The sequence below is a fragment of the Oryzias melastigma genome, linkage group LG13 (assembly GCF_002922805.2).
Source record: "Oryzias melastigma strain HK-1 linkage group LG13, ASM292280v2, whole genome shotgun sequence".
Classification (NCBI taxonomy): Eukaryota; Metazoa; Chordata; class Actinopteri; order Beloniformes; family Adrianichthyidae; genus Oryzias; species Oryzias melastigma.
This window is the reverse complement of record NC_050524.1, coordinates 14,594,546-14,616,556: the sequence shown is the minus strand read 5'-3', so window position 1 is coordinate 14,616,556 and position 22,011 is coordinate 14,594,546. Positions and strand designations below refer to the sequence as shown.

At 40.5% G+C, this 22,011-nt stretch overlaps 1 protein-coding gene across 1 annotated transcript in view; it reads right to left on the bottom strand.

The window, feature by feature from the left end:
• schip1 (schwannomin interacting protein 1) overlaps positions 1–22,011 on the bottom strand; it is a gene marked incomplete in the record, with an annotated part of 244,738 nt that overhangs the window by 41,971 nt on the left and 180,756 nt on the right.

Genomic DNA, 22,011 nt, shown 5'->3' with positions numbered 1-22,011 from the left:
TTCTCCCACAGGAACAACAAAAATGTCTCTTATCCACCTGATTTTTCTCTTTTTTAATGAAAAGTGGGGCAAACCCAAACAGTTCTCAAAGGAAAGAAGAAAAATTACCCACACATTCTTTTGTGGCCTCATTATGATCCACTCTGGAATGCTTAATTATGAAGACTTCTCGAATTGACCACAAAAATACCACTAATTTTGATTTGTTTTAAGTCAAAAGGCCAAAACAAATCATGAAATGAAATCCAGTGTGATGATGCTTTTTTCTTTAAAGTGCAGACTCCTTCTGAAAAGGACAGTGGAGGACCGTCCTCAGGAGAGAGGGATGCTGCGCAGCATCTTGGAGACTGTATGGAAAAGTGCTGATGTGGTGTAGAAATGCAAAGCCACTGAGGAACTTGCATTTCTGCAACCAGAAAAGTGAAGCTGCTGCAGAGATGAGGCTGACAGATATTCAAAGGGAGCCACAAAAGCAGCAAAGGTGTGACCTCTGCTGGAGGGGTCTCCATCAGAACCGAGTGCAAAAAAAAAGAAAAAAAAAAAACATGCAAGATTCCAGAAATCTGTAAGGAGAGGGGGCATCTGAGGGCATGTTACACCAACCTATTTTTACAGAGCAGCCCCCTCCCACATCCCCACCGACAACAACACACCCGCACGCGCGCACACACACGCATACAGTCGGATTACATGAACCTCTCAAACATAAATAGACCTATTTACGCATGAAAGCAACCTTACCGAGGTGCTCATGGAGCGCGCCTCCGGAACAGCGTGTGATCAGCAGCCTCCACGCTGCGCGCACCAGCCTGGCATGGTTTGGTTTGGTCAGCCCGGCTCTAAAGTACGGACTGTCTGTCTGTCTGTCGGGAAAATTCAAGCGCTGCGATCGCCTTTCAAAATCTCGGTCACCAAATCCCTTCCTTCCTTCCCTATAGGCGGAATCCCGATTTGCCCAGCCGCTTCCGGAATCTGTGCAGACATTCTACGCGATGGTCACATGATTAACAATAATGTAATCGTTTAAAGCGTTGAGTTTGGAGAAAGAAGAAGGAGGAGGGCTGTAAGACGCCAGGCTGGAGCTGATCCCCTGTGGGATTAAACGAAGGCGCAGACGGTCTGCGCAGGCGGGCAGGATTTGGACCAGAAAATGCAGGCGAATCGCCGGCTGCACAGACCCTGCAGTCAGTCAGGGTTCCGGCTCTGATAGGTGGAGGTCCTCAGACTATTCTGTGTGTAAACCATCGCATACGCCCAGTCTGCGCGTGGCATTTCTGCATGCGTGACAGTTGCATGACTGCAAACCGAATCTGTCCTCTTGATTCAAATGGACACAGAGATGCGTCATTTAATCACTTTGCACAGTCATCTGCTGATTAAAAAAAATGATGTCATGTTTCCAAAAAGTCCCAGGAGGAACCTGATGTCCCAGCAGTTACTGAAACGCCCAATTTCACTCTGTTCCACAAACTCACCTCCAGAACTGCTATCAAAATCCAAATTCAAGTCGCTTTTTTGCCTGAATAGAACCCACAAGAGCTGAACATCTCATCCATTCACTAATACTCACTGTCATCATCTTTGAAGCTTCTCTTCCACATCAAGACATGGTCACGTAAAAAGGAGAGAATCCCAGCTGCTACACAAGGCTGATGCTGTCCAGTCCTCCAAAAAAGATGGTCTAAAGGTGGGCGGCAGGGAGGCGAGCTTCGCCGGAAAAACGAGTGCAGGGAGCTGGTGGACAATCCCCAGCAGTCATCCTCTGAGTGTGGAGGTCTGCCTGTCCACAGAGGAGCAGCAGCACATGCAGGTGCTGAAAATCCCAGCAGGTCAGCGCTGCCTCTATCCTCCGCGGCGCACAGACACAGAGCGATGACCAGCCGGCGCGCTCTCGCCCCCCAACGTCAGCCGGAGAATAAATAGCCTCCAAGAAACGAGCGACCTTTTACTTCTTCAAATGTATTATTTTTTGCACTGATTTTGGTTATTTTGTCTTTGGAAAGTCGACTTGACGCCTAAACGCGCGGCAGGCATGCGCTCCTCAGCTGGCACAGGTCCTCTCTGTCGCAGCCTGCAGCTCTGAGGAGGGACGACAAGTGAAGCCCAGCCTTCTGCACCCGCTGACCCCACACGCCGCGCCGCCAGAGCGAGGGAGGACACCGCGCAAACTTTTTCAGGTGCACCATCATCAACCACTTATGTGAAGAATGGAAGGAAGAAGATTTGACTCTCGAGCCCCATGACGGTGGTCTCCAGCCTGCATGTTGCCAAGAGACTGTTATCAACACAACTGCTGCTCAGAAATGACTAAGATTCTATTTTTAAGAGCAATTCAATGCCTGTAATCCAGCGCTTTAAAGACAACCGCAATGAACCTGAGCGCGTGTGAGGGAAATCTGAACAGTTTGGAAAAACACTAGAAGGGATGGCTACATTTGAATAATCAGGAAAGGTTTATCACTTATGTTGCAATTAAAAAAAAAAAAAAAAAACTTCAAAAAAGAACAAGACATTTAGGTGTCTCTCTTCCATTTAATCCAAAATATTACAATCTGGCTATTCTATTTGGACATTCTGAAGTACACAAATAAATAATTTTTTTTTTAAACATTAAGCATGAAAATAATTAGCTTTAAAAAAGAGTAAATGATTGAAAACACTTTATTTTTTAATTAAATTGATTAGTTAAATACCCACTCCAATGAAAGCCATGTTTTTGGTGTTTTGAACACGTTCTTGTAGTTTGGAGTACATATATACTAGAATTTAAGCTTTAACCTGTTTTTGATTCAAATTGGGATGAATTTGGGAGTAGATCAAATTATGCTGTTACAAGAGGCGGGACAAAGAAACTGAAATCAACGGGAATAAGTCTCCTTGCTCCATTCCATTCCGAAACATCCACGGCATGGAAAGTACTCGCTGGTCCCAGAAAGCCAAAATTCCATTTTGAAAAAAAAAAAAAAAAACAGCGATTACACAGTCATTCTGTCTAACCGAGGGCTAACTATAACCCTTTTTAACTTGTTCATGCTAAACCTTTTTCTTTTCCATGATATAGTTTCTTTATTGCAAGTTATTCAAGTTATGACCTGGCCAATCAGATGCGTCAATACGAGTGTGTGGTCCCTGCTGGCCTGCACCTTGAATGTTCAAAATGTTTGATTGGCAGATTCTCCCTGAGCCGCTTTAAGTGGTAGGGGCGTGGCTTTCCAAAAAACTCACTCCTGATTAAGGAGAGTGGTTCCCATAAAAACGATGACTCAGACAGACTTTGACTGCTTACTAATGTCATCCGGTTCCAAAATGGTTAAATATACCGCGGAAAAATGGCAATGGAATTGACTTTATATCGTTGGAACCCAAGGTAAGGCATTTTCTAATGGTCACATCTCAACCTTCTTTGTACAATCTCTATACTGGTAGATAAAGAGTTAACAGCTTAATTTTTTACTAATTGTACCTGCATCTGGGCAAATTTGTACGACGGGATAGCTCCAATATTTCTCGCCACTTTTGTTGCATCGCTAATGTTATGTCAACACATTCTCACTCCCAACTCGTCACAGATTGACGTTTGATTAAGGGGCCCTCGGCGTCCCTTTTGGATGTTTCAGGTGTCCCCAACTTGTAGTCTTTTGATGTGCTGACTGTTCTCAAAATCAAGGGTCCGCAACCCTTGGTATGCGGTACCAGACGTGGTATCGGATGTGGAGTGGTTCTTGGGATATATCCAGTACTGGTACCCAAACCCAGTGCCGGTACCCGAACCATAACCCGTGACCGGACACGGTACCAGATGGGGTACCAGACGCGGTAGTGGACCAGAACCGATACTAGAGGCAGTACTTGGTGCGAACCAGGCCTGGATGCAGTACTGGACATAAACCGGTATCAGGTTAGGGTATCGGTACTGTGTTTGGGTACTGGTGCACTCCCCGTCCTGGTACTGGAATGGTTTTGGTTTGCGGACCGGAAGTTCGGGACCTGTGATTTAATGGGAACAGTCAGCACATCAAAAAAATTGCGGAGACCCAAATTGCCAAAAAAGAGACTCAGAGGGGTCCTTAACCACTTGTCTATATGTGATGACTTGGGAGTGAAAATTTGTTGGTTGGTTTGGGTTTTAAGTGGCTATAAGCTAGCAAGAGAGTGTAAACAAAGGGATCATGGGATATCAGTTGAGGCTTACACTTGTGCAATCAGTCTCGCCCACTATTCACAGGCAAATTTCTTATGAACTATTGCCACTCTGCACAAACTTTGTCCTGGAAAATTTTAATTTTGCCTAAAAATGACAATCATTATTTAAATAGTCTAGACCGAACCTGCCTACCACAAAGAACAAGCCCCACACAACATCGACCCCAAACAGTTACACAACTGAACTCCTTTTTCAGACTCACAAGAGCAGTGGGCATTCTCTGACACTTTGTCATCCAACACAGAACGTCACGTGTCTCACAGGCGAGAAACAACCTTTGACTCAAACCTCCGATTACAGCTTGTCAACAGTTGGATGACCTTTTGTGCAAAAGCATTTGAAAATAAAAAGAGTTCTGACATTTCAATGCTTATTTACGTACAGACAACAGTAACTGAACATTTTCATTTCATGGACTCTTGGTTGGATTTAAAATAAAAACAATTAGGAGACAAAACTGTAGCACATAATAATGCTCAAGATAGCTGTCATAATTAACCCGAGCACATTGGTTAGAACAATAGTTGGTTTTAGCGCATTAGTAGCAGAAGTCAAACTTTTCTTCATTTGTTTACAACCCAATTTTTGCCATTTTCTTTTAGGTCAGTCATTGCAGAAAAGAGACACTTCTGGATGAATTCTAGGAGACAAAAGTATTAAGGTTTTGTCCCGACATAATCCACAAAGAAAAAATGAAGATCAAGTTTCATGTTAGTAATCCACACAGATAGATGGAAGCGTTGATGCTTGGTGGATCTTTGCATATTGATACAAAGGAATATTTTTGCACAATTTGTAATATTTTTCATAAAATGTTCTGTCACTTTCTTGATTGTATGGGTGGGGATCAGATTTGGAATTCTTTAGAAAATATTTATTCTCTATTTATTTGAATTATATAAACTGAAGTTGAGGTCTGCATGGACATGTGGGATTGTAGAGTTTTGGCTACATGTAAGTTTGTACAGATGTTTGTTGTGAATGAAAAATCATTTCTTTGATACACATTTACATCTGACATTGATAATAATAAACATCAAGCAACTTTTGTTGCCTATACTTTACTTTTTGTTTCTCTTTTGTTCTTTCTGAAAAAAATGAATACACACTAATAATAAAATTAAAAAAAAATAAAGATTGGCCCTGAAATGTATAATAGTCAACAAAATAATACACCCAGTGTGTCCACAGATCATATACGTTATAAAATTGTAGCAATAAAATCTGTTCATTCTCAGCTACTATTAACTAATCTGCAACATGACATAATAAACTATTCATTTTGCGTTGGTGATATAAATACACACATTCATGTAAATCAGTATTTCAGTAGTTCTGTGCCGCTGTGCTCTGTGTGATACTACAATGAAATCACCCCGGAGAGTTGACAGCAGCAGTCCTGCCTGCTGATATCACCCCACTTCCCGTCGCCTAATCACGCATTCACTCCCCTATGATCCTTCCAGCCCAATCCTCCAGCCATCGATTGTCATTGTCAATTAAGGTCCAGTGTAGCAGGGTAACAGACAAGCCTTTAGGAAGCATTAACTACTTTCGGAGACGCTATCTAGGAACTCAAGTGCATTAACTTGTTAGTTTGTCAATGGAAGATTAAAAAGGACTAGAAATCCGAACACTAGTTTTTTTCACAAGTGGTCAGGGGTGAAACAGAGTGGTTAGCACTCTCCCCTCACAGCCAGGGGAGGTTCGAATCCCGGAGTTGCATGTGTGGGGTGTTTCCTGGCATTCCAGCTCCCTCCCGTTCCAAAGAAATCCTTCGTAGGCTAATTGGTGTCTCTGAATTGTTCCCTAGGTGTGACTGTGAGTAATTGTTTGTCTCTATGCTGTGTTATGATGAACTGATGAAACTACCCATTAACCCTTAGTAGTCTCTGAACTCACCGGTGAGTTTACCAATCACATCAGCTGTTTGCGGTGACGCAGCAATGACACCATTAGCATTGGTTTCCTCCAGAATTGAACGTGAAGATTTTACAAAGTTTTTACATTTTGGTTTAAAACAAAAAATAACAAAAGTAATGAAACATAATTGTGACATCCCATGGAATAAATCCAAAGTGGAGCTTAGACTGTAATTTTCTTTTTTTTTTAGAAAATGTTCTCACTGTTTCGCCTTCGTCTTTGCTTAGTTTGTGGATTCATAATTTTTTTTAATCTGTCTCTACATGTTTGATCTTTGCAATACAACATAAAAAACTGTTTAATTTGAAATTTTAAAGTAAAAGATGACTAAACGAACCACTCAGAATTGAATTATTTGGACAGTTTGAGAATCACTGTAATTATTGTGTAATGTGATCAAAAATATATCAGTAAAAAAGAGCAGGGATTGTAACTGGTAAGATGGATATCAAGTAAAAACATGTTCACAAAGGACTTGCACTACGAAGGGTTTCTGGGTAAGCTGGAGGAACCCTGTGACCCTGAATAGGAATACTTCAGGTTCACAAAATGGATGGATTGATGGATGGTTGTAGGTAATTGTTCTGGAAAACAACAAAAGAAAGCAACAATCCTAGATTTTTGCAGGAATATAGAGATCAATCACTTCAAAGTTCTCTGATGTGTTTTGTCTTCACACCTGAAGTAGGAACAAGACCTAAACTGGACTTTTGATTGAGAAGGTGGTCAAAGAAAGTTCACGGTGTGGCACCTCCGGCACTTCAGATCAATCACTCCTCCTTTTTTCTTTCATTTTTTACTTGGAAACAGAAGCACAATGTCTGTCAAAAAGTCATTCGGTGGAATTTATCAATCACTGAGGGGCAAAAAAAAAATGTGGAACAACAGCCCGTTGTTGATCTTCAGTATCCTGGAAAGCTTTGCTCCATCTGTCTGCCTAGCAGATCATCCGCATCAGATATCTGTCAGGAATCACAGAGAGGCCCATTACTGACAGAAGATAAGACCTGGGAAAAGACTGGCCCTCAGATAATACTAAAAAGTCAGGGAAACATCTTCCTTTGCTCACAAGAGTTTAGAAAACAGGGAGCTCCTGACAGTCGGTGAGAAATTGAACCTGCCTTCGCTCTGTCAGGAGCTCAGCAGCTCCAAAAAAAGAGAGGTCAGCAGTGACCTTGGAGGATTCTCCTTTGCACCTTATCCTCTCATGTTATTCTTTTTCAGGGACCAATGGTTTGAGTTCACTTTGAAAAAAAGATGCTTCAGACCAGATGACAGCATGAAGCTTGAAAAACATGACTTTGATCCATGGCCAGACATGCAGAAGGGAAATGTCCTGCCTGGTCATGAGGAGCATCGATCCAGAAAAGGTAAAACTTCTGGACACGACAGAAAAAAGAAGATTTAATGTTGCCTGTCATACTTAAGATACTTGTGATACTTAAGATTCCTTTAGTTCTGCTACAGTCACACATTGCTTAGAAGAAGACTGATAAGTGACCACTACACACACAATAATGTATTATTCATGTTCTTGTTCTGACCCTCACAATTATTATTAAGTGTCTTATAGGAGAAAGCATAAAAACTAACTATAGCTGCAATAAATTAAAAGCCAGTCTTTGAAGTCTAATATTTATCCATTAAAAATGTCCTTGAAGTGATAATTAAAGACATCTTATACAAAACGAGCCAAACAAACCTCCGGTCAGTTGTGTTTAAGAAGCTTTTAAGTAAAGACACATAAACTGTGTTTCATCCAGAAAGAATTAACAAATTTGTATCAGCGTTTCTAAGACAAGCATTGAAATTGTTCTTACTTATAAAGTGAGCTTCTCTAGAGAAGAAATGAAGGATAAACTGTGAAGTTTAACGCCAATTATCTAAAGCCTGTGGGTAATCTAAAGATCAGTGTTATTTTAAAGCTAAACTTTTTAATCAGGTTAGTTTGTTGATTGGAATGGGGAATTTTTGATAAAAACAATTAATTTCACGGGCGAGTTAATCTAAAATATTCTGGATAAATAAGTTCAAAGTAAATGATAAATGGCATATATTTATTTAACGCCTTCCTGCCTTTTTAAAAGGCCCTAAGCGCTTTACAGTAGGGGTGTGCATTGGCAAGAGTGTGGCAATACGATATATATCACAATACATGACGTATCGCGATACATCCTAAGACTACCTGAAAAAAAATTCCCTTTTCGGTACCCAGCTTCAATAAAAACTAAGTAGTACATGTCTCATAATGAGTAAAACCGCAAGACTGACTGAACATTTAACACAAGCAGGTTCTCATAGGATCTTGATGTTGTTTTGGTCGCAGTGTAGAGCTGCTCCAAGAGGCTCAGTGTGCTGTGCTGCCAACTAGTGGTCAGGGGATTAGGTGGAAAACAGAAGTAAGACGCAGAAGCATGCTCATGAATATTGAATTAAATATCGTCTAGCCAGTATTTTCAATTGATACAAGTATTGGGAAACAAAATATTGCAACATATCCCCAAATGGATTTTTCTCTACACCCATACTTTACAGTCGTGTCCCATTCACACACTGATGGCATGAACACCAACCTTTAACCACCAGAAGTAATATAGGGTTCAATATCTTGCCCGAGGACGCTTTGACACATGGGTGGGTAGGGCTGGAATTGAACCTGTGAGCTCTTAATTGGAGATCAGCCGCTCTACCCCTGAACACGGCCGTTTGATTGCTTGATAGAGCAGTGAACTTCAGCTTCACTAGTGAATGCAGTGATGGCTTTGGGGGTGTGGGTGGGGTCAATAGCAGCACCCACTGCTATTTAGGGATTATAAAAATGATGCTTTATATTATATTCCGCCTATCTTCTAAACTCGCCACATTCCTGTTTGGGGTTGCTGGAGCCTATACCTAGCAAAAGGACAATTTACTGGTTCATCGCAGGACGTGACCAAAATTTTTGAAATAATAATATCACCAATAATATATAATATCACCGACTGTAGTTGGTTAGGATTAATAGGGCGAGTTTGAACAAAATTTGGGGTATGCGAAAGATTGAGTTGTTTTGAGTCCTGCAGTGGTCAGTTTCTTGAATACATGAAGCAAAATAAAAAAAAATAAAAAAAACACTGTGGTGAAAAAAGTCAAAAAAGAAAAACACATTAAGTATGGGAAGTGCAACAAGGCCCCATTTGATTTGAACTAAAACTGAAAAAAAGAAATAAAAACTTTAAGAAATGCTGGATGCCAAAACGGGGCAACTAATACCTCTGAGAGAACATACAATCATTATTCTACAGTAAAAAACAAACAATTGTTTTAAACAAATGTTGAAAACTGAAAATTTTTACAACCCTTCCTTAATAAGTTATCTAATGGAATAAAACTAAGGAAAAAGATGTGAGATGCAGAACAGCAAAACAAGTGAAACTGGAAAGCAGTAAAACACAAATGGACATACAGTATCTCCCACCTGCAAATGGTGTTAATGGAAGGAAACCATTAAGATATCACATCTCCACTCAAGAAAAAAAACATGTTTTTTAAAGGTCTCAAGTTCACTTTGATGTTTTTATAGAATCCTAAGACAAATATTTTCAGGTACAGAGTTATAAATGTATTCTATCTGACAAAAATGTGTCTCAACCTTTTTGAAAGAGGACAATACTGGGCACCAATGCGACGGATTCCTCGATCAATTTCTTCTGATTGAGATCATGTGTGTATGCCCTTCATTATTGGATCTGACCAGACTTATGAGAAAAAACAGAACAAGAGTCTCTGTAGGTCATGTCATTGTGTTGAGGCAGCCCTTATTCCCATAGAGGAGGCGAACAGAGAGCGCACTTCATTGTGCAGCCTCATTTGTGAATTTTCTTTGAAAAATCAAGGGATTTATCCTTTTCTTAATCCAGCCTTTTCATCTCAGACACAAAGAATTGAAATTAGGATGAAAGAGTGTACAACAAATTCATAAAACAATGTCCACGGCAGGAGATCCAGAAGCTATAAGGAGTGTTTCTATAACTGACTTGTCGTTTAAAGTCGTCTAAAATAAAAGACTAGAGTTGGAAAAAAAACCCTCCACCAGAGTCTGTGTCGACACACATTCTCTCCACTTCTTCTGCATCAAGCAGACAAAGAGCCACACAAAGCCGCTTGCGCCTTGAGACAGCAACAGCAGCATGCAGACTGTGTGATGATGAATAGAGATGTCAGAAAGCAACAATAGAGGTCGGATCCTTAACTGGCTGACTGACCTGCTGTCCTAAATAGAATGTGTGGCCAAACCATTGAGAACGGCCATCAATCTCAATCACAGTGATGATTTACTCCATTCAGAAGTCTGGATGAGTGAGGAGTGGCGGAACAAAGAGCAGTGTGCCCACTATTCCCAGGAAACTACATGCACATGTCAGGGTGTACATTTGAGTCGGCAATTGTTTATGGCGCATCAGTGTGTCGCTTTTGTAATTGTGTTTAGGCGGTCTGTCAATCCGCAGTGCCTGGATCTGCCTGCAACCCCAATACCTGCCTATAACATATTGATCTTCCCTCCCACACTGAAAATACAACCGACAATTTTACTTGCTAACGAGGTGTGAAAGGAATTAGAAGGGCAACACCGAGCTTCGTGTATGTACAAGCCATCAGAGCCATTAGACTCGTTGAAATTGGAAGCACGTTACGTTCAGGTCTTCACCATAACGGCTTTATCAACCAAACGCTGGGACCAAAATGTAAAAACAGTTTTTAATTAAGCTTTTACGGAGGCTGACGAGATCGCAGAGAGGTACAGTTCATTGATCAAAAAGCTTTATATCCAAATGAGCAATTATAAACAGATTGTTTATTAAAAGTGCCACAACAACATGGTGTGAGGGCTGGAAAACAAACGGTGTAGAGGAGGACTAACAAAGCTGAAGAGGTGCACTAGAATGCAGGAGCAGCCCGTTGTTTTCCTCCGCCAAAACCATCCTAATTAATATTATTTTAGTTATTTTTGAATATTACTTTATGGAGCAATTCCATCATAAATGGATCATTTCAATAGACTAAATTTGTAACAATTGCGCATATTGTAAAAACAAACTCCGACAACTCTGACAACTTGTTAGACTTGAAAATAAGCATTTTCATTCAGCAAATCTAAATTATTTAAAGATGAACTCCATCTATGAAGGAAGTCCAGGAGTTAAGCGGGAGATTTCCCTGCAAAATCCGATCTGTTCTCAGCCGAGACAGATCAAAAATCCTTCCGTAGTTCTCTGCTGAGCTGGAGTGGGATGGTAAAATGGCGTATACTTGTATAGCGCTTTCTACCCTCCTTCGAGGGCCCAAAGCGCTTCACAGTCACAGAGCTGTTCACCCACACATTCACACACTGGTGGTGGCTCTGCTGCCAAACACTGGCGCCAAACCTCCCACCAGAGTCAATACAGGGTTAGGTGTCTTGCCCAAGGACACTTCAACCCATTGAACCTGCAATCTTCCGATCCAGAGTTGACTGCCCTACCGCTGCCTCACGCCCACCCCAGGGATGTGTGCAGGAAATTTTTCCTGGTGCTCCCGAAATCTCTGGGGGTCGATGAGGGTGATAAACACTAGTTTGTTATGAAACCTGTTTTTTGTCTGGGAAAAGATTTTGTCTGAAATCTTGCTGTGAAGTTCCCGGTAATTAGACGCTGCTGCGTCAGAGCGCTGTGGTGCGTTCAGTGGCGGTGTAGAAGTTCTCATACTGGCCCCTTTGTTGCTCAACACTGTCACAAAACTCCGTCACCTGGCCAGACAGAACTGCTGGAATGCTGAAAGTGGCAGACAATTCTATTTCCCTGCTGAGACAGGCTTGCTAGCTTCGGGGTTTTTTGACGATGTCCAATCTTTACGAAAAAGTCCATCTTAAGAATGGCTTAGCCAACATATCTGCAACTAAATCAAAATCAACTTGACTGTCTTCTTCTATCGTTAACTACAAAACAGTGAGTAATTCAAACAAAAAGTGCTGCTACTGCCTACAGCCTAAAGTACAGAAGAAGTTAGCTTTTGTTAGTGCGAGGTTTGACCATCCAGTCAGAAACGATTATGTCATCTTCTGTCCTCATGAAGCCACAGAGACTCTAACTCAACTGATTGGTTGAATCAAAGTCAATGAGTTTAATCAGCAGTGTTTTTGATTGAAAGTCTGAAAACCGGTGGTGAAGGCAGACTTTCATGAACCTAGAAACAAGTGAGAGCTAAAATCTGATTGGTTAGAAGTTTTATTTCAAAAAGCAGTCTAACAGCAGCCCAGCCGGGATGTAGGGCTATGAGAGAAGCTGACATAACAGTTGGAATGATTAAAAATATATTTTGAACGAATATACTGTATATTTAAAATAAAAAAAAATCTCTTTGATTTAGATACTTCTTTTCAGATAATTTTGGGCCTGCACTGAAGGCTCTGCAGGCTCTGACGGTACGCCACTGCTAGAATGCTTATTTTGATTAAAATGAAAACGCAATAAAGTTTGGATTGATTATAATCTCTAAAAAGAATATAATATCAAACATTTTTTTCTGTTGTTATCCCAGAGCTTTAATAAAATGCCACTGAAAAGTCTCGATGGTGAACCAGTTTCCCTTGGAGGGACTGGCACCAGAAAAGCTGGAAAAAAGTTCAGCGAGTTGTTAATGAAGTTATGACCACAGTCATTGGTGAAGCAAGAGATCTTAATCGCCCACAGAAGTGGAACAGAGACTTTCCCCAGACCCATTAGGTCCAGGACGCACTAATTAGAGCGAAAGACGGAAAGGTTTGTAGTCTGTCCAATTAGTTCAGCTTAGAAAGATGTTTTGTGGTGGAGAGCAGAAAATGGGCTGTTTCTGAGGAACATTTTCATAAATCACAAAGAAAGCTACCATTGCGCTTCACATTTCCCTAGACCCAAATAACCTGACTGCCACTTTTTCTACAGACAAGCAGAAAGTGTGAGACAAAGAAAATGGGGCCTCAAATTGTGTTGGTCAGTCCTATTGCCCGGCACCAATTCCCAGCCGTGCCCTGTCACCTATCAAGCAACACAGTAAGGCGGAGAAATGCCTCCGACCCGCCTCGTGCTCATCTCCACGCTGTGAAGTGCGCCGATGTCCAAACAATTTACTGCCCACAGCAAATTGGATCACTTCTACTGTGTTTTGTGCAGGCTTTGCACCTGCTGTTCCCCAACTCCTCTCATAAAACAACTAAACACACAGCGATTGGGGAGCGAGAAGGAAAAGAGGTAGCAGCAGTTGATTTAAGGAGCAAATTAAACCAGGAAGGACTGATAAAGGAAATGAGTCGTTTGGTGACAAAATGGACTCTGCAGCAGCCATTCTTTAACACAAACACAAATATCCACATGGCTGTTGATGGAAACCTAGCAAATACAACCACTTGCGGTCTTCACAGTTTGACTTGCTCGCCTAGTCACCTGAATTTTGTTAAGGTCAAGCACCAGCTGAAACGTGACACAATGTGACGGGATGGAGTGACAGCTCCACCCTAAAGGTCAGCTAATGTTGTACAGGCTTTCACAGTGTACGGAGGAAGAAAAAAGAAAGAGTTTTTCGAGGTGCGATGTGTGTGACTGTAGTCCCTGAGACCCTGGCAGGTGTTGGCTGCAGGTATAAATCACATATTGATCTCCTCTGGACTGTCAGGTGTGAGTTAATGCTGCACCAAACTTAGACGTGGGCTCATAAGTCATCATTGCAGAAGTGGCCGGGGAGAAAGACTGTGCAGCACCAGTGCGACTGTGTTTTCAAGCCAATGACGGCCAAGCTTTGTAGTTTTGGGAGGTTTTAGCCTTCTGGGACCAGAGAACGTGACAAAGTAATTTTCTCACAAAACAACAAGAACAAATAAACTTTTAATTTCAGAGGTATTATAGTATTTAAGGATAAAAAATGTAGAATAAGTTCAAAAGTTTACATACCCTGAAGACTTTGTTCTGAAAACATGAACACAAGCTGATAGAAACGGGTTTAAAAGGCAGCTAAAGGTAACCATCCTTACTTGTGACTCATTTGCTTGTAATCAATGTGTTTGGACTTTAGAGTTTGGAGTTTCTGGGATCCAAACAGATCCTTGCATTTTATATTCAGGGACGTACTGAAATCATGGATCCTGCGTCATGGGTGAAAGCTAAAAAGCTTGTCAAAAAATCTACGGGAAAAGGTAACTGGGTGGCTTCACGCAACCAAAGAGGAAAAGATGGAAGAAAAAGTAAAAAATATTTCATATTGTCTGAAAGATGACCAAAAAAATCGTGATTTGCAACTTTATGTGGAACTTTATCCTAATTTAAGGTCTGTTGTTGCTTAAATTCTGCAAAATAGCTGCAATTTCGAAAAATTTCTCGAAAATTTCTGCAATTTCGTGTAAACAAACAAGTTTCAAATGTGTGCCAAATGTTTCAAAATCTACAGATTTACTGAAATGTTTGTTTACTAAAAATATATAGAACACGTTTACTAAATCAGTTAAAACGTCCTTTACAATATCAACGTAACTTCCACAAATAAACATTAATGCATGATCAGCACAGATAACTCACTATTCTGTGTCTGTTACATCTCTATAATGCAACTTGTTGTCTTTATGTGGAATAATGTCAAAGTTACTCATTTAAAAGTGATTTTTCAAGGAAATATCAAAACCTATTTTCCTTACATACGAATTGTCTTTTATTAGCTGCAGTTGGTATCTTTCTAATTATTTTCTTGGCTCCTAAAACATGCAAATAAAAGCAAGTATCTCTAATCTGCTGTGGGAGTTTCTGCTCCTGTGGAGGATAACGAGGTGAAACTTTGGGTGATGTTTTTACCTGAAAAAAAGATTTGGTTCATCCATGAAATACACTAGAAAGTCTCAGGCTCTTTTAGTAAAAAATAAAATAAAACAGTTTAAAAAATTGATTTAGTTCTATAATGGGTTAAAGATGAAAATGTTTTAATCTTATTTAAAAGTGCCATCTGAGTGCATTTAAATAAATATTATTTTAAAGACAAAGAAATATCAGTTAAAAGTCATTATTCTTTTTTTTAGCTCTAGATGGTTTTCCTTCTCTGTATTTTACATTTTCTTACATATTTTATTAGATTTATTGTGTCATTAGAAGCAGATGTCATGTAAAGAAGGAAAAAAGGGAATCATTAAATTACGTTTACATCTCATTTTGGTCAGAAAGAGGACATATTATAAGATTAGCTGGATGATGATGCAAATGAGGACACAGCTGAAGGAATTCGATCAGATCACAGAAGATGAAATCAGTCTTTTTCTCCGGAAGTGATTAGAGGTAATCCACATAGCCAGAACAAATTAAAGAAAAATTGGCATAGAAAATGCAGAAAAAAGGTAATTTTACCATATCTTCAAAAGTAATGGGGGGGCTTTTTCATCTTAGTTAAAGTGTGTTCAAATTACTTCGACAAATTAATATTAGGTTTTATGTCGGCACAGACTAATGATAAAACGATGTTGATCCTTCAAAATGCGACAGATTTGTCTTTTGCTCATCATGTAAAAGGAGCCCTAGAGAATGAACAGATTTCTGCACAGACACTGTAATCCCACTTCAGAGATCAGTGATGGTAACCAGCCACCAGCGGAGATAAATTCACCGTCAGAAATACAGCCAAAGACACCATCTTCCCCATTTAGGCACCAAATTACATCAGGAGAGAAGCTTATCACTTTTGTAATGAGCACCCCTTCTAAAAGCACTCATGTGGTCCCTTTCATTCGTCACATTCCTCCTTCATCACAGCCTCTCATTGAATCAGTGTGTTTTTTCATCTTCTGTGGTCCTTCTTCTTCTTCTTCTCCTTGGAGGATTTTTTTTTATATTCTCCATGTCTCTTCATCTCTCCTCCATGCACTCTGTGGCAGTGCTGATGCTCTCTGCACCACTAGAGATGCTCCTGAAGAGGCTGCGAGGGTAAACAGGCATGGGGCCACACAGCCCCCTGGCAAAGAAACGGGGGGCGGCGCGTCAACAGCAGAATATTGAGAAATCTGGCATGACAAAAGAAATCTCAGAGCAAATGGACCTTGCGATGGAAGTGTGTTAAATCATTCAAAAGCCAAACAATAGGAAAGGACATCGATACAGACGCTGGTAGGTGAATAATGGCCTGAGTGTTTGTGGTTGACTTTGCAACTTTGTTCTGCACAATGCAGGTGAAGGTCAGGAAGGTAACCACACATCTTCTTTTGTTCAACAGACTTTCAAGAAAAGGCTTTTTCTCCAGAGTTTGTAGAAACAGAGCAGGTTTTAATTTGCATTTTTATTTACGTTTGAAAACACTTATGTAAGGGGTTTTAAAAAGAAGTGGCAGGTAAGGCCAACAAAAGCCCATTTTTCGTTCTGTGTAAACACGCTGCAATTTTAATGGACACTAATGTCCTTAGCAGACCCCCATGTGGGGAGAAGGGGACCGCCGGTGAGGGAGTATGTGGGAGGCTTTCAAACCACTTTGCTCCTTTGAATCTGTCAATTTGGTCCTTGCCTCCCCACCTCCACCTCCCCTCCCCACCCTGCCGTCTCTCCTCATCTTCCCATCTTCTTTCACCTAAAGTTTGCTCATGCATGTTATCGCTAAGCTGGCAGCAGCAGGAGGCTACAGAGGGATTCTTCTACCTGAAACGCTCCCCTGGTTCCCATCCAATCCTGCAGCACTCTGTCTTCATTTCCACTGCCACTGGTCCTCCTGTCTCACAGCTCTAACCATTATAACATTATCACTTCCCCTGATCCAACATGTGTGTGTGTGCAATAATTAATGATCTCTCCCCACCTCCATATTGAGGGGCTAGCTAGGTTTACCGAGCTGGAGAAGCTCTGATAAGCATGCGGTCGACTCCGAGCAGATGTGACGGGTTGCTTTTTCTCTCCGGCACCAACCGATTCCTTCCCCTTCAGAGGACCCAAAATGCCGCGGCTAAATTCACCTGCTGTTGGTGTGGCATTATATGCCCCCAAAGTGATGGTACCAGTCAGGGCGCCATCCCAGATATGAATGCCAAGCGCCCAGTGATCCCACAGTGACGATGATGTAACCTTGAGGTGCCATTCTTCCATGTGAGCCAAACCACTACAGAAGACATGGAGCCTGAAAGATCCATCCAATGAAAATCCTGTTTTTAACATGTTCTTGTAGCATTTGTCTCAGGATGGAAGACATGTATGAGATAATTCAAACTATAACTAAATCTTAAAGATTGTCTTTATTCAAATTGTGGTAAATCAGGAGCAGATGACAACCTGAACGAAAAGCTCAAGTCTCTCTGTTCTGGTCTATTTCTAAAGCACTTGCAGACAAATAGATCCATGTACGTCAAAGTTTTCCCCATCTGAGCTGCCATCTGGCTCAAAACCGTACAGCTGCACAGCTCCAATAATGCTTGTCGGGTTTTATGCCACATGTAAGCTTGGGCCTAAGAGGGCAGTAAGCTAGCAGGAGAGTGTACACAAGAAAATATGTCTTAAAGGGTAACACAATAGGACACCAGGGGAGGTAATGTTTGAATCTGTGATTGACAGTGAGGTTAGCTTGAGGTAAAGTCACATTCTTCAATATGGAGAGTGATACAGAGCAAAGTGAAGCCAGTTACACCACAGAACTTTCTGTGGAGGTTGAGGATTTTTCTCCACCACTTTCTCCCAAGTCAGGCACTCCTGTCCAGACTGAAGGGGACCCGTGTCTCAGTAGTAAAATGACACTAGCATTATAGCTAATAAATACTAACGTATTAAGCTAACAATCCTTACTGAAACATTCATTCTAAATCCCATCACCAGGACGGAGTTTGATGGATTCAATGCCAATTGCAATAAACCACTGTTTTCTAACTTCCAAGTCCACTGGAAAGATGTCCAAGTCAGTAGATTTTTGACAACCGAAGGCAATACACCTACAATCCATGCTAAAGCTAACAATGAACCGTTACAGAATCAAAGATGGGCGGGGCTTTGATGGCGTGAAAAATGAGGTGAGACTTACACCAGTTGACCAATCATAAAATTCAACTGTAATACCTCATTTCAACCTGTAGGGAGCAGCACACAGATGGTTTTTGACTAGAATTTCCGAAATTAAAGAAGTTTATTTTAAATGATCAAAGACATGGCAAGGACCAACAGACAGCACGTTAAAAGCTCCATTCAGGTCAACAGCTAAAAAAAAGTTGATTGTCTGCCCTTTAAAAACAGCACTGTCTTTTTAAATTGGTCTAAAAACTGTATATTGATCATTAAAAAACCAGTGGGAACGTTTTTACAACAAAATGAAACTTTTAAGTTCTTAACATCCTGCAAAAAGTCCCCCTCCCCAAAAAAATATATATTTTTATTAGTGCCAATCTCACTCCCTAAAACTGATCATGCATTATTGTCCAAAAGCCACTACTGTCTTAAATAAATATTTATTAGAAGATGTGTGTAAAAATGTGGGTGTATGTATACAAGGTCACTGATAAGACCTCAGACTCTGATGCTCATGTGGAGGAAAGCAGGTCACAGCTGGAGTCGGATGAGTTGACGTTCTCAGGTATTCTCAGCAGGTGAAAAAACAATCATCATGTTTGGCTGCAGACATTTAGCCTGATGATGACACCAGAACTGCCAGCTTCAGACTTTTCACCTTTTTTTGATTGATGAATCACGCAGCTTCACCACATGACTTTTAATTAGTCACCCTATGAAGTTTCTGTGTGCCATGATTAGGGGAAAAACCTTACTAAATACCACTTATGCAAAGAATGAATGTTTAAAGGTCGATCAGAGCTGAGAGTATTACCTTCTTCGTGTGATGCAAAATAAAGCTCTTATCAGTTTGAGGTTGGGGACTTTTAATAAATATTGTAATGCATCTGCATTTTCTTTGAATCCAATTTTCAGGTTCCAGTTCTGACTTTTATTTAGTCACTGAATGACTTTTGGATCCAGCTTGATATTAAAATGTCAAAAAGGGAATGAAACAATGAACTATTGAACAAACAAACAAATGAAAACCTGAAAAAAACATTCAGATTCTGCTGATGCAGCATTTTTTTGTTAATCTGTGGATCTTATAGGAACAAGTTGTGAAAAAAAACAAGTAAATATATAAAATGTGCATTTTTTCCTTCTAAAAGTATCTTTCTCCATTCCTATATTTAATTTCTTTTTACCCTTTTCCATACACAAAAGTGATATATAGTGTATGGTGATACAGGACATACATTGTGCACACATCTTTGTAACAAATGGTGCCGGCTTGTTTTTAAAAAACGGCAACATTTAAAAAAATATTCACACAGAAAGAAATTGATCCCGGTAATGTGTTCTACTATTCTGGCACTTCAAATACTTTATGCACAGTATGTGCACACGCCACAACAAAAAACCAATACAACGTTGTAGAGGAAGCAACAAATCTTGTGATACACCGTCCTGAGGTGACAGGTTAGCAAAAGCGGAAAATAAAAAAAGCATAAGAAAAGAAATGTTGGGGGAGGAGAAGAATGAGTTTTAAACAACCTCCAGCATCCAGTGTAAAAACGAAGGTGGGGTCATGCGGGGTGATGGAGGTGGAGCTGGGGCTGAATTCTAATCACAACAATAAGGTCAAGTAATCCCTATCGGCTGAAATGTCACTGTTCCCTGTTCTGACACGGCTCCCCGCGCACCGCATCCCAACAACCAGCTATCGATCAGGCACTAATTAGGAATAGAAAAGGCCCGCTCTGCGCTGCGTAGGATCCGGCGCACACACAAACACGGAGCTCAGCCACTCGATAGGTTTTAATTTGCTTTAAATACACATCCACAAGAATACTTATGCGGCTCAAGTGTTTGTCTTTAGATGCTTATAGATCCGACTGACGTCAGAAACCTACAACAATAAGAGGCCCCCCGCTGTGTCCCCTCGGGTGGTCAGCAGAGGGAAAAACAAATTGAAAACAGTTTGGACAGACTTTGCGTGCGCAGGCAGACAGCAGGGCAGTGTTTTGGTTCTGTGTGCACAATAAATGAAAAGGAAAAATAGCAGATAAAACTAAATTAGGAGTAAAGCAGAGAGCTCTTTGTTTCTGCTCTCTGCTTAAACAGGGAGCACTTCTGTTACCTCGCTGCACGTGGTCAATTGACTGAGTGAAAGGAAGAAATTCTCAAAATTAGTCATTACGACGATTCAATAACTAGAATAAAAACTTGCTAACAGTGAAAAAAAACCAACAAAAATGAGAAATGGTATCGTTATAAGGCATGTTTATATAGATGTCTTAAAAAAAACCTCATCTATCTATATAAACTGCCAGTGAAAGTAAAGCTGACGCAGCCAATCCATCTGATGTATGCAGACTGATAATTAAAACTCTTAGAGTAACATTGATGCATATAGATTATTGGGCTGATCACCGAGGAAACATGACAACAAAACATAACCTGCTGACCTCACTTTGACTTTGTTTTAGCCTGTAAATCCTTTCTGTCTCCAGAATTAGAATGCATAAATTTACTTTTATCAACAGTTTGTGAAGTCGCACATTGAGAAGTAAAAATGTATTTATGGTACAGAAAGTAAACAATGTCTTTTTGTATGAACTGTCCCCATTTAAAGATTAAATATGAAGCTACATTTAAATTGCCCTCAACAACGCACGTTCAAGTGACCACTTTCAATGTAAAGTCTATGTAAACGTGTGTAAATGCGCATTTCAGGCCTCAAAACTCTCACGTTCACTCATTGCTACGCACATTTTTTAGACTTTTTTTCAGGTTCCATGTACGAAATGTGCAACCGTTGAAAGTTAAACGCCATCAAACTTTGACCAATCGGGGACTTAGATTTGGTAGTGACGTGTGGACGTCGTCCCATTTAATTCACAAAAGTGGTAACTGCTTAAAAATCCTTGAACATGCGTCCCAGCCAGCAAGGCCAAACGGGCCCCATACGGTTTAAAAGTGGGTAGAGTGAACATAGCTTTAGCTAAGAGGTTTATCATTGATTTTGGTTGTTTTGGGTCAGTATGTTGTTTTGTTTTAAACTCTCTCCTCCACCTTTTCGTCTGTATTTGTCCTGTACAGGGTTACAGGAGATGCTGGAGCCTATCCACATTTGCTACAAGTGAAGGTAGGGCACACCCTACAAACAGAAAACAATTGTGCACTTTCACTCCAGGGACTTTTTAGTCACTAGTCAACCAATAAAGGGTGATTTTGTTTTTTTGGGAAGTAGCTGGAGTGAAGTTTTCAAATCAAACCGAATCGAATCGGATCAACGAATATTGGGATAAATGATAGTTGTTATTTTTGTGTCTCATTGCTTGATGGGAAGAGTTCATATTTGCTTTGCAGTGGATGGGAGGGTATGTTTATGATTGTTTCTGTCTCTCCCCTGATGCAGGTCTCACATTTATAGAGACAAATACTTGTTCTTATCAATGATTTTCATGATGTTTTTTATGACACTCTACTTGTACTTCATGGTTAGGGGTCAAAACCACGTGACCATGCCATATCTTATAAGTGAACCAAGTTCTGCATCATAAAAATGCATTTAAATGTTGTAAAGTTAAAATAAAATTTATCTCCTCGTACTGCTGCTCTGCCCCTTGTCCTGTATTTATTAAAACTCAACTTCTCACAAAATCTGAGCCACAAAAGTGGAAAAAAATTACAAAATTCCAGTTGCTACCTGATTGACAACCAAATAATTCTGTCCTTAAATTAAATTCTGACATTTCTTTCTCAGATCGTTGGTTCCTGTTGGGTTCAGAGAGATCCTCTCCTTACAAAATAAGTAAACGTGCACAAAAGTGCCAGACATATGTATTATTCTTCCCCACCTCACACAAAGTAACATGGAGATGAGAGTGACAGCACCGTGTAAGA